Source organism: Aptenodytes forsteri, unplaced genomic scaffold (assembly GCF_000699145.1).
Source record: "Aptenodytes forsteri isolate BGI_AS27 unplaced genomic scaffold, ASM69914v1 Scaffold172, whole genome shotgun sequence".
Taxonomy (NCBI): Eukaryota; Metazoa; Chordata; class Aves; order Sphenisciformes; family Spheniscidae; genus Aptenodytes; species Aptenodytes forsteri.
Window position 1 is genome coordinate 9,674,703 of NW_008795018.1, and position 13,161 is coordinate 9,687,863.

Consider the following 13,161-nt stretch of genomic DNA (forward strand, 5'->3'; position numbering starts at 1 on the left):
ACCAGGTAAACAAGGTGTTTTGTTAGAATCCATGCACACTTGCGTACACACACACAACCCTGCAGTCAACTCTACAGGTATCGGAAGGGCTGTCAGCCAGGATAAATGCATTCAGCAAACCTAAAAGAAAGTGACCATCATCCAAAAGCAATAATAAGGACCTAAGAACTTCTGGAGAGCCAGAAAGCCTTTATTATTTCAGAATTACTTGTTCCTAGAACAGGGCGTTGACTATCCAACAAAAGGATGAGATATCTTTTTTTTCCAAACGAACAAGGTTAAAAGTATGCCTGGTTAAGAAGCAGGTTTTTTTTAATATTCCTAAAACTGAGAAGTTTACTGTGGCAATCTTTGAGAGGTATGTAATAGCCCAGGTGTGTAAAAGTTAGTCAGGCTGCTTTAGGAGAACCTGCTTACACCTGAAAAGAAGCTAACTCAGATTTGCATGTTCTTTGACAGTTCCATCTTCTGTGCAAACATTTTTTCCCACCATTTTTCCTTTTTTTTTAGAGCTTCTCTCTGGACATGCAATATGGGAAAATAGTCTCAGATGCCTGCAGGTAGAACAAGTACCTCGGTATAACAAACCATGCTGATCTCATTAGTCCTAAGAGGGCTCAGGTTAAAAAGGGAAATGTTCACAAAAGAGCATAAGAAAAAGTATATATCACATTAACATTTTTATGTCCTAAAACTAAGAATCAATCATGCCTCTTGGCTGACAGGCTGAGTGCTTAATCTTGAATATAGGCCCCAGCAGATGGTTTAACTTTTGGATACTCTCCATTTGAGAGAAAGGCAGATTTAGACTTGCTACATGAGATCCTCCACAAACACAGGGAGTTCTGTGCATTTGCACTGGAATCCTACAGGCTCACTTACACAGCTTGCACACAGTGTCCACATAATTTATGGCTGTAGGAAATATTGGACCATTTGATAACAATTTTACAACTGATGTTTGTAGAAAACAAGGCTATTCTTTTCACATGAAGGCAAATTTAAATCAGTTTAATTTTAAGGTGGTCTTGTAACTCATTTCTAATTGAGCGTCACAGTCTTTGGCATGTTTCACCAGTTAATGTGCAAAGGGGCAAGATGAGTCCTTTGTACCACCAGAGGGGTGTTTGCCAAAGGGAATTCTACCTGCAAAATGCTTATCAAGCTATGTTCACAATATTTTTGCCTTTCAGTTCGTTTTTGTATGAAGAGTAATAAATCCCAGACGGTGCTGATTAGCTCAATGTCAAAACCGTGTTTTGAGTGGCTCCTTTTCTTTCTGTGTCAGTGTGATTGCCCTGAAAATAGTATGCACTAAAAGAATGCATGCTTCTGGATGACATGAAGCATACATCCAAACAGTGTTGGGATAAAATGTGCTGTAGAGTAGTGTTAAGGCAATGGGATTTCTAAGGAACTGGTGAAGAATCGCTTTGGGAACGTAGGTTCATACAATCAGACTGGCTTTTTCCAGATGTCATTCTAGTGTCTGGATCCTAAATGACTGAAGGCATTGAACACCTTAGCATTGATGGTGCAAGGCACCGGGTCAAGCCTTTACCTTGCAGACTCACTATACAGGTACTGCCCTACAATGCGTGAAGTCATCTACAATTGTACATAGTAAGTGATCAGTGCCAGCTGTGCACCATGAACTTTACAACCATTTTCAAATAGATAGTAGGTGTTGGATAGCATGAAATCAGTCTCAAGGTTATGTTTTCTTTACAGAATTTTTTACTTTGACTTAATAAATTTTTAGTCAACTTGAAGTAACATACCGTTTTATCACACTTAGCAAGGTTCCAACCCACCCAGTATTTTTCCAGGCTCTGGGGATTTTTAGGTTACCCTAACCTGCTCCCCAAAGAAAATAAAAAAAGCATTTGAAACTTGAAACAAACATCTGCAGAACGTATCTGCATAGAGAAATACAGACAACTGCATGGCCACTTCCCCTGTGCTCTGAACTGCCTGAGGGGAAGCCAGCTCTGATCCAGAAGCCTTGTAATCACATTTCTCTAGCTTTGAATCAGACCTCATTTAACAGGATCTCAGCACCACAGTAATTGTTTCAGGATCAGAGCTGCTTCATGTCTGGTTGACCTAGAGCAACTGCCCAGTTATCTGCTACTACCTGAATAGCTAATGAATTCACTTCACCATGCAACTAGTAGATAAAAAAAGTTTAAACATAACTCACAGAAACACCATCCTCAGATTTTAAGTTTCCTTAGCCAGGGTCCATCATTTTGTGCTGTGTCTATATAACAGCATATGGGGTTCTTGTCCACCCTTGGGCTCGCAGGTGTTGCCTTGATATATGGAAACAAATCCATGTAAGTTATATTCTAAATGTAAAAGTACCATCACCATCCACTTTCCTAAGTGTGTAGCAGATATTTTCAGTGATATTTGCTCAGGTAGCCTGTATGATCGTTTAAGATCTAACTTTCTGAGATGTTGTGCATCCACAACTAGTGCTGACTTTAGGAAAAGATGACCTAAGGACCTTGCAATATCTGGCCCTGGGCACAGGCAATTCCAGGAGGCAGCCTGACCACATCTGTGGTCAGTGTGTTGCACAGGGATTTCTGTTTGGGGGATTTGTCTATTTTAATAAATTTGTAGGTTAAACTGTCTTTATAGTCTATAGTGCCTTATAGAGCAATTCAGAGCAGGCCACTTAGGACATTATCTTCACTGATCAGCCGTAAAAGGCCCATGCTTTTTTGACTCTCACTTGAGGACTATGTTTGTCATAACCGAAGAAGAAATTGACGCTAAAGTGAATTCTGTTTTATTCTGGTTCTTAGGTTCCCATCATAGTTATATTTCTAGATGCCTTTCAGATGTACAAGAAGCGCTTCAACTAGTTTTTGTCACGTGTGAGCAAGTGAAGGTCAAAAACAGAAGAGACTTATTTGAGATGGTAATCCTAAGACAAAGTATTGATATTCAAAACACTTGAAACTCTCCAGTCATACTGGTACTTTGATTTTAGTTTAATTTAATTTGTCCCTTTCCCAGTATTAGTAATTTCTGCATTGTTTCCATCAAACTTCTTTATGTCCCCAATTGCAATTTTTAAAAATTGCAGTATAAAAACATGAAGAGAAGAGGAAATGGATCTTTTCTTATAAAGTCCTGGGTGCTTTTTTGACAACTGTAATAGGGGGAAAAAATGCTTTTGGAAGGTCTGTTACTTACCTCTGTACTCTTTTTTGTTCACAAATTCTACTTCAGGTTGTTCAGAAAATTTTTCAGATTTCAGATTGTTTTCATAAAGATACACTTCTCTCCATTATGTTTCTAGATCTGGCAATTATATAATCAATAAGCTGCTTTTTTTAAGATTTTTGCATAGCTGTCAATTTCTACAAGATTTTAGTTGCCTTGGGAGCATACAATGATAGAATGTCTTTATGCTCAAAGAAGGATGATAAGCAGCTAATTTATATATGGTATCAGTTCACTTTCAGACACACTTTTTAAGTGATATGTACTTTGTGCATGTTACAGATGCTGCATTTTTTTCTTCTAATGAATTTAATGCTTTCAGTGGAAGAAAATACTATGTCTGCCTTTCTCTCACTGGCTAAAGTGCCTTCATGAAGCCCTTTCTGCTCCTGTAGAACTGGAATGGGATAACATTAGTTTATGTCACTGGATTTGCATTTGGAATCCAAGGACTGTGGATGTTGCATGTACACAGCGACAGCACAACTAAGTTTTAAATAGATTTTCGATTTAAAAGCAATTTTAAATTACACAAATACTATATTATATTCCATTCTGTTCCTTTCTCCTCCGTTCCCTTTTCTCAGTATCCCCCTCCCTATTTTCTGACTCAATTTTTCTGAAGCTATTTTTCTTTCTCTTATTGTTGTATCTTTAATTCCTTTTATTCTTCCCTTAATTATTTTCTTTCTTTTCTCTTTTTCTTGTCACTTTTTCTTTCCCTTTCTCTGCCATTAGTTTTATTTCAATTGGAGGATCAAAAACTGTTACCAGAAAAAACTTACCTTTGCCCAGGTCAGAGCAGCGGCACTACCATAAATAGGTCTGATTTCCAGCTCAGTTACAGGTTGTGTAGAAACCTGGCCACTACCAACTTGCACTCACCCTGTACTTCCGGCACAAATTTCTTCCTTTTGCAGAGGATATTCAGTGACAAAGTTACAGTGTTTTTCGCCATACATATATCTAAGAGGTCCAAAGTGGTGTAGTCAGGAGTAGTAAGGAAACAGCATTTGGAAAAGGTTGGTGTAAATGTGTATTGTTAGCTACTGGGCTGTTCTACACTGATACACAGTGCTGCCAAAGTCCTTCCACTAGTGCATGCTAGAAGAACAAAAGTAGCAAGCTAGATCCTCTGTTGACAAGCTAAACTTCCCACTTCTTCTGCCAGTAGATGCTTGAGTTCTTGGAATCCTTTCTCTGCAGCAGTCCTGAGTAAGACTTGCTCAAAATGAAGTGAAAACCATACACTTATTTCAGCTCACACGTGGCTGCAGCAACATATTTCCTTTTTTTGGCTCTGCCTTATGACTTCTACACAGACCTCATTGTCACTACTATTGTGACTACTCATGAAGCATATGTTGCATGGCATGTGGATGGACTCATAAACAGATGTATGTTATATTCATAGAATCATAGAATAGCTTGGGTTCGAAGGGACCTCTAAAGGTCATCTAGTCCACCCCCCCTGCCGTGAGCAGGGACATCTTCAACTAGATCAGGTTGCTCAGAGCCCCGTCCAACCTGACCGGGAATGTTTCCAGGGATGGGGCATCCACCACCTCTCTGGGCAACCTGTGCCAGTGTTTCACCACCCTCAGCATAAAACATTTCTTCCTTAGATCTAGTCTATATCTACCCCCCTTTAGTTTAAAGCCATTCCCCCTTGTCCTGTCACAACAGGCCCTGCTAAAAAGGTTGCCACCATCTTTTTTATAAGCCCCCTTTAAGTACTGATAGGCTGCAATAAGGTCTCCCTGAAGCCTTCTCTTCTCTAGGCTGAACAACCCCAACTCGCTCAGTCTTTCTTCATAGGAGAGGTCTTCCATCCCCCTGATACTCCAACAGGTCTGTGTCTTTCTTCTGCTGAGGGCTCCAGAGCTGGACGCAGTACTCCAGGTGGGGTCTCACCAGAGCTGAGTAGAGGGGCAGAATCACTTCCCTCGACCTGCTGGCCATATTCTGAGACTGTATGTGATGTGATTACTTTCATTCTATTCAGTTGTATAAATTGTGACTTGCTGCAGTACTGTGCGTTACTAAGAGCCTGAAACAGAGCACTGAACAAGCTAATGCTGCACCACAGTGAAATCACAAGGGAAAAATACATTATTCCATGTATATCCCAGCTGAGATTTCAAAGTTTGGGAGATGCTGTGTATCTAGGCAGTGAAATCGAAAGCTGTCTTTCTGGTCCACTGTGGCTTGGGGACTTCAGCTGTGTTAATAGTTTATTTCAGGAGTTTTCTACCTTTTTCATACTGGAACTTTGACAATTCCTTAAAACTTCCCTCTTTTCATATTATTGGAAGAGTACAGCTCACAGTACTTCTAAGGTTTGAGATTAACCACCAAATACAATACACTTCAGCATTTCCACCTCTTTTAAAGTTTTTAAAGCTTGTGTGGTGCCTTCTCTTTCCATGCATCTTCAAGTAGTTCCATCTGGGCAGTCAAAGTCAAGGCAAAAGCTTTCATATAAGACTGCGTCACATCAATAGAAAAATTCTAGTTTTATGACATCTTACATGTGTATATGATTCACTAATATAACGCTTAGACAACATGCACAGAGGTTGTATTTTGGTGTGCCTTTCCATTACAGGTGTAATACCAGCACTTCTACAAGAGTAGCAATGCACCATTTTATTTGTACACAAATAGCATATATGAACCAAGATTAAAACAAGGAATCAGTAGAATGGAAGCAGTAAAAGGAGACAGGTATACATGGGGCAGACTGTAACCAGATTACACAAGGGTAAAGAGAAAATAAAGTCTATTAGACTGGAATATAGAACTGAGCTGGCAGACATCTCTTTATGACTCCCATGTATCCTACTAGGATAGCTAGCCTTGTACTCTGCTCACCAACTCAGACCTCGTCATGAGGTCAGAATATGTTTTTTGTCTTCTGTGTCAGAAGAAATTTACTGTTTCTATTTAATAATAACTTCTCTCACAATTCAGCCACAACTGCCCATGTTAGTGCTTCATGATAAGAGAAAAGAAGCACTGGGGACTTGTGAGGGGGAGCCACAGCTATACTACTAAACAGAACAGGCTTGGGATTGTTCTCTTGTTTAAGCAAAAGGAGTTAGCTATGTGTTCATGCATCTTATTTCTCCTTCATCCAGCATAGGGTGGACACATCTGAACTGCCTACTGCAGACAGTCACTATTATGGCGATTCACAGTGCATATCAAATGCCTTTCCCAAGCACTGGTTGGGGAATTGCTAACTAGCACAAACCAAAACCATGCCAATGTAACAATTAAACAGTATGGAAAATTGAGGATCCTGCCCCTGCTTTGATCGTTACTATAGACAGAGCTAAAAGTACCAAGAACAGACTGGAAAGAGAACCAAGCAGCAGTATTTCTGAAGACAGAACTGTTGAGGGCTGTGAAGCACTGGAGCAGGTTGCCCAGAGAGGCTGTGAAATCTTCATCCTTGGAGATATACAAAACTTATCTTAAAAAGCCCCATGCAACCTGATCAAACTTTGATATTCACCCTGCTCAACCAAAGACTGCTTAGGACAACAAAGTGTGCTCTTTGGATAGGTCCTTTACTGCTAGGGATAAACCAGCCCATAAAGTCAGGAGGGGAGATGGGGAAGCAGACACACTATGACTGATGGGTATCTTGGATATCACAGCATGTTACTGAAAGAACAGCCTATTTTGTGGCTTGCCATTATTAATCAAAACCTGTCAGGCATGGGTATGCTGCAGATCTAAAACTGCACTTCACCATAAACTTTCTAATTACTACTTCCAACATTTGGCTTTCATTAAAGCCAGAAAAGTCTTTTTTAACTGTTTTTATAGGACAAACATTGGTAACCTGGGTCTCCCAGTAGACTTTTTTTCAGCTCTGTTAACTTTTTGGCTAGAGTTTTTCTGGGGGTTTTTTTTGTTTGTTTTTTAAAAGCCTCAGGAATAGTCTTTTTTGCCTGTCCATTTCTAAAGCTCTAAACCAGAGCCAGGATTTGGGAGGACAGAATCACAGAACTGCAGAAGAATTTAGGTTGGAAGGGACATCTGGATCTCACCTTGTAGGTTTAGATGCACTCCAGCCCTCAAGCACTTAGATCAGGTTGCTTAGACCTTGTCCAGTTGAGTTTTGAATATCTTGAAGGATGGAGATTCCACAGCCTCTCTGGGCACCTGTTCCAGTATTTGGCCACTCTCGTAAGATTTTTTCCCCCTTCTATCTGATCAGACTTTCCATGTTCCAACTCGTTTCTGTTGCCTCCTAGTCCTGTCACTAGTCCTCCATCTTCTCTAAACCCTTCCATTAGGTAGGTGAACATAATAATAAAATCCCCCTTTAGATTTCTATTCTTAATGTGAAACTAAAACAGTTCTCTCAGCCTTTCCTTGAAATCATGTGTTTCAGCCTCCAACCAGCTTCATGGCCCACCACGAGATTCATGGTAGTACATCAATGACTTTCTTGTACTGGGGAGCCTCCAAACTGAACACAGTGCTACAGATCTGGTCTCACAAGTGCTGAACAGAAGAGAATGACTTCCCTCAACCTGCCAGCTACACTCCTGCACAGCCCAGTGTGCAGTTGGCTTTCCTCACCATAAGAGCAACCCAAGTGTTCATGCTCAGCTTGTCCACTAGGATTCCCAGGGCACCAATACTTTCTGCAGAGCTGCTTTCCAGCCAGTTGTCACTCAGTCTGTATTGCTGCATGGCTGACTCCATCGAAGGTGCAGGACTCTGCTTTTAGGCATGAGATTCCTGTCAGTCCATTTCTCCAGATGCTCTAAATAGGAGACCTGCCTTTCACTGTATCTCACTGCACTCCTCTCAAGATGATGTCATCTGTGAAGCTTCTACAGGTGCATTGCACCCCAACATGCAGGTCTTTATTAGACATTAAATAATATTGGCTTCAGTATCAGATTGATCTCTGAAGAATACCACTAGTAACCATCCACTGGTTGAACTTTGATCACAATGCTTTGAGCCCAGCAATCTAACCAGTGTTCCAAATACCTTTTTTGCACCTAACCAAACAATATCTCACTGATTTGACTATGGGAGACCACACCAAAAGCCTTGCTGAAGTCAAAGTAAACATCATCCACTACTGTCCCTCTGTCCATGAAGCCAGTCATCTCATCATAGAAAGCAATCAGATTGGTCAGACTTATTTTGCCCTTGGTACATCTACACTGGCTGTTTCCAGTCACCTTCTTGTCTTTCACATGCCCAGAAATGGCATCCAGGAAGATTTGATTCATAGTCTTTCTGGGATCAGAGGTGAAGCTGACTGGCCTATAAATCATCCCTCTTTCCCTTCTTGAAAATGAATGTGACATTTGCCTTTTTTCTGTCATTAGAAATACCTATATTGCTTGTTACCATCACATTTGAAACATAGTAGCAATCCTATGTAGTGAGCTGTGTTCTGGTGACATAATCCAGCTTTTATTGTTGATACGGTCTCAAGATCCTCAGGAGAAAAACAGTAAAAGGGTAAAATATGCTGATTGGTGGTGAGCTCAAGTATTTTTTCTTTTTCTTGCTTAAAGTATGGATAATACTCCAGACATGTCTTACCTGTTATCTGTCATCCTCTGCATGGGCACCAGCCACAACCGAATTAACTCTTTTTTTTTTTTTTTAGCTTTTCTAATAACAGATTGAAATATTGAGCAGGCCATTTGTAAAAGAGCAAGATTAGTGCATCAGCTGCTGATGAAAATGAACTGATGTAGCATGAACACCAGTGCTCAATAGTTTCTAAGACTGGACACTTGAGAACACCTTGAGAAGGGTTAGAGCTTACAGGGAACTGAGGGCAAGGAGGAACAGTGGTAAACTGAGAAACTTGTTGAGAACCAAGTTAACCAAAATTGGTACTATTTTAGGGATGCGTGGCTTAAAAAAACATGCTCCGTCTTGCTTAAACAGTCTCACTGTTTTGTTCAGCTGATATAAGTAGTTCATGCATTTATTTCTGAAGTACAATTCACAAGGGTAGCATTAAGCTAACAAATCTGTCTGGGGGGAAATCTGTATCCTCATTACTCATCTGAGACAAGCCAAAGAAATGTCTTTAACTGTTCTTTTCACTTCTGATATTAGTTTTTGGTTTTGAATACAATGTGTTTGTTAGTTGGGGGAAGTCCAACAAACTGAAGACAAGTTTAAATGTACTACACAAGAGCCAACTAGAGCTGAAACAATTTTATACCTAATAGTTGGAAATGAGGCAAGCATAAAAACTGTGAGCAGTTTGTTACATTCTGTGTAGCAGTCTTTGTTGCATTCTGTGAATCAGAAGAGCTGAGCCTTGCTTTACATCACTGTGGGTCAGAAGAAAATCCACTAATATCAAGGAAATGACAAATGCAAAGCCTGTATGTGTTAAAGCAGAATCAGACCTAAGAGGAGAGCACTTAGGCTTGAAAAACTTGATTGCAATTTATATAGACTGTATTTAGTAAACAATATTGATGTTTGTAAACAGATTTTGAAATGGTATGGGAAGGTAAAGGAAATTTGTTGGAATTCAGTAATGTACAGAAAATCCATAGCTGGGGACTGATTCAGCACAGGCGGGAATTATGCAAATTCCAAATCCAGTCGCATACAATAGGAACCACCAGGTCACATCAGAGCAAATAAGGAGAAATGGTAGGGTACTTCTAAATCATTAGAGAATTTGGGAAGAACAGATACTGAGAATTACTTTTCTAGTTGCAGAAAAATATTTAAGCAAAAAAGGAAGGAAAAAAAGAAAACACTAAAGAGATGATAATAGAAGACAAATCGCCAGATTTGAGGAGAAATTGGAAGATCAGAAAAATACATCTAGGTCTATATCAAGTCAGTAAAACAAAAAAGGAAAATCACTCTTAAGTGGGAATGATTTATGATGGTATAAATACAATGCCCCAACTCAACATTTATAGGAAGGAGATCAATATCTGTTGAGAAGAGACAGTTTTAGGTATATTAGGGGGAGGGGGAAATGTGCAAACCAGAAGATTATAGGCACTAAAGACAGAAAAAGCATTAAGGACAAATAATGTATATCTGAATATTTTAAATGAAATGATCAAGGAAGACTGGAACTTTTGACTGTGGCAGGAAAATGACCAAAAGGGAACTGGCATGTAATTAGCTGAAACTCTGAAATGAAAAATATAAAAATTCACTGGAATTAGGACAAGTTCCTGGAAACTACAGTATTTTTATCAATGCATACTTTCAAAACTTGAAAAGATAAACCAGGAAGCTGTAGATCAATGGACTTAACAACAAGCATATGAGAAAATCTTGGAAACAATCTTAAAAGATATGGTATGGCAGCAGATGGAAAGTACATTTTATTGTCTCAGGCAGATGCTTAACAATTTCACAGAACCCTGAAGGCACAGCTTCCTGCACTGAGTGGGTGCAGTGAACGCAAATGTGCAAAAAAGCACTTGACAGAGCCCAAACCAGTATCAATATTGAATGAAAAAGGCATGAGCTAGAATAAGAAACCATGTGCTTAAATAAGAACCATCAGGCAGAAGAGCAGGAAGAAGCAGGTCTGAAGAAAAGGTACCAAGAGCAATTAGAAGTAGGACTGAAGCCTTACGCAATGGCCAGGACACTCTGCCATATAGTCCTGTCGTAAATGGATTACTGTGGAAAATCAGTTCACTCCAACTCTTTATGTGGCAGTAGGGTAAAAAAACTATGAAGGAGGAGAAATATTAGTTTAAAATACCTGCTAGTAAGATTAATTTAGATTGTTTCAATGGCACAAGTTTGGTTTTAAAGCATCAGATGAAGCTTCAGGAAAAACAGGTAACTCGTGTTTTTGTCAGATCCAAGATCAGTTTGGCTGCGTTCCCTGGAAAGCAAAATGACTAAACAAATGCATATCCATGTGCTCATAGCAATGACTAAAGTTTTGTAACCCAGCTGGTAAAACAAAATATATCCTCAATCTGACAGGCCTTGAATAACTTGCACACAGTAAAAGAATACCAAATATTTCTCTGCTGTTGAGGAGAAAGACATGTTTTCTGGTCCTCCTTGGATGTGAGAATTGGATATTTTCCCACGTATATTGTCATCTGTATTCTGAACGGACAGCAGGGCAAGATAACACACACTGCACTCAGACATCACCCTCACTTTAATAAAAGAAGCTTGCACTCTGCCAACCACTGAAGACTCTTTTTTCCTTACTATTTTTTGTATTTTTGATGTTTTTCTGCCAGATTTCTCTGTATCGTACGGGGAGCTTCCACACAGGTGTGATCAGTAGTGATACCTGTTCACCAAGTTGGGAAGTTAATTGTGTTTTTAGCCTACTGATAGTCATTCTGCCTACAACCTGCTGCTGGAGAAAGATTTGGGGTTCAAAGTGTAGGTGCTCTTTCCCCTTTACCACAGAACTACCTCAAATATGTGCCAGTATTTGGGGAGTAGAGAAACAAGTCTCACATTTAAAGAGCAAGGATCCCACAATTGCAGCATTGACCTGATGCAAGGAGATGGACTATGTAGAGCTAAGGGTGTGCACTTGAAAAGTGCTTATTCCAGCTGCAGCCTGGCACTAAGACTCCTGAACAAACTATGCAAACTACCTCCCTTCTGCTCCATGCTAAGGCATGCTGCATGGATTCTCACACTTTTTTGTCTTACTTGCACCGGTAAAGAGCAACTGATACCTAAGTTGTTCTCGTGTAGCTTGGCTAACTCACCAGTCACTGTCTCAGATGGGGTGTTCAGAAGTCACCCAGAGTCAGGGAATTTGCCAAAACCTATGCTTGCATTCCTTATGGTCAGTGCCAAACAAAAGCCTCCACTCAACTCCCCTGTGCCTTCCAGTTTACTCCTACAGAAACCATTCAGGTTCAGCATTCAGATCCTCACACGACATTATTGGAGCTGTAAACATAAAATGCAACAGCTTAAACTGAAGTTCTGCAGAGGTCGGTTACCACAGCTTCTGTGGACTGGGTTGAAAGATTTTCATTTTGTCATTGCAGAAGCATTTAAGCAACAAGAAATAAAGGGCTTTTGCACTCATTTTTGCACAATTGTATACATTGCTGAGATCTTAGTTATGTGTGGGAAATATCAGATTCTCAGAAGGTGTAGTGAAAAATGGAGAACTTGTAATTGTGCAGAGATCACGGTTTCCTTACTCCAATGAGAGCACAGTTTAGACCATCTGATATAAAATACACGCTAATCAGAGTATCTTATGTTCAATGCTGACACCAAACAGTGATTCCTTTAACAGACTGACCATGTTCTTTCACCACGGCAATTTAAAAGCTTCCTCATAAATATTTATCATCCTCCCAATCTGAATCTCTGAAATAACTGCTGCAAACAAACTTGTTGGCCTTGCCTACCAACTCCACAGTATTTGGACTATTTTGCCTCTTTTTATGTCACTCTGTCACTCCATATGGTGCATCAAAGATGCCAGCTTTTGTTTTCCATTTATCTGCCTCTCTCAAATCTGTTTTCCATGCTTTCCTCCCTGGTGTTTCCTATGCGTAATCTTCGTAAGCTTTGTTCCTCAGCTGGGTCACAGGACCTTTATTTCTGTACTGTAACTCTGCAAGACCTGTTTTCAGGAAAATTTCTATATCTGCAATAAACAAAATGATTGAAAATAGTAAACCTGAGGGACAGTTTAGAAATCTCTTTGCTTTTAGTTTTAGAAAAACATTCTCAAAATTGACATTGTCAAGATGTATTTGGTTGCTGTATGGCAACTTTACTTGTACTTTTTTTTTCTCCTTCAATCTACCCAGGCAGTCTTTACAATAGGGCACCTTCTCTGGTGTTTGTATAGTATCCATGAAAACAAATGATGATTTGGTTTAGTAAATAGCTATGATAAATAAATACTCAACTGTAATAATCCTAGAA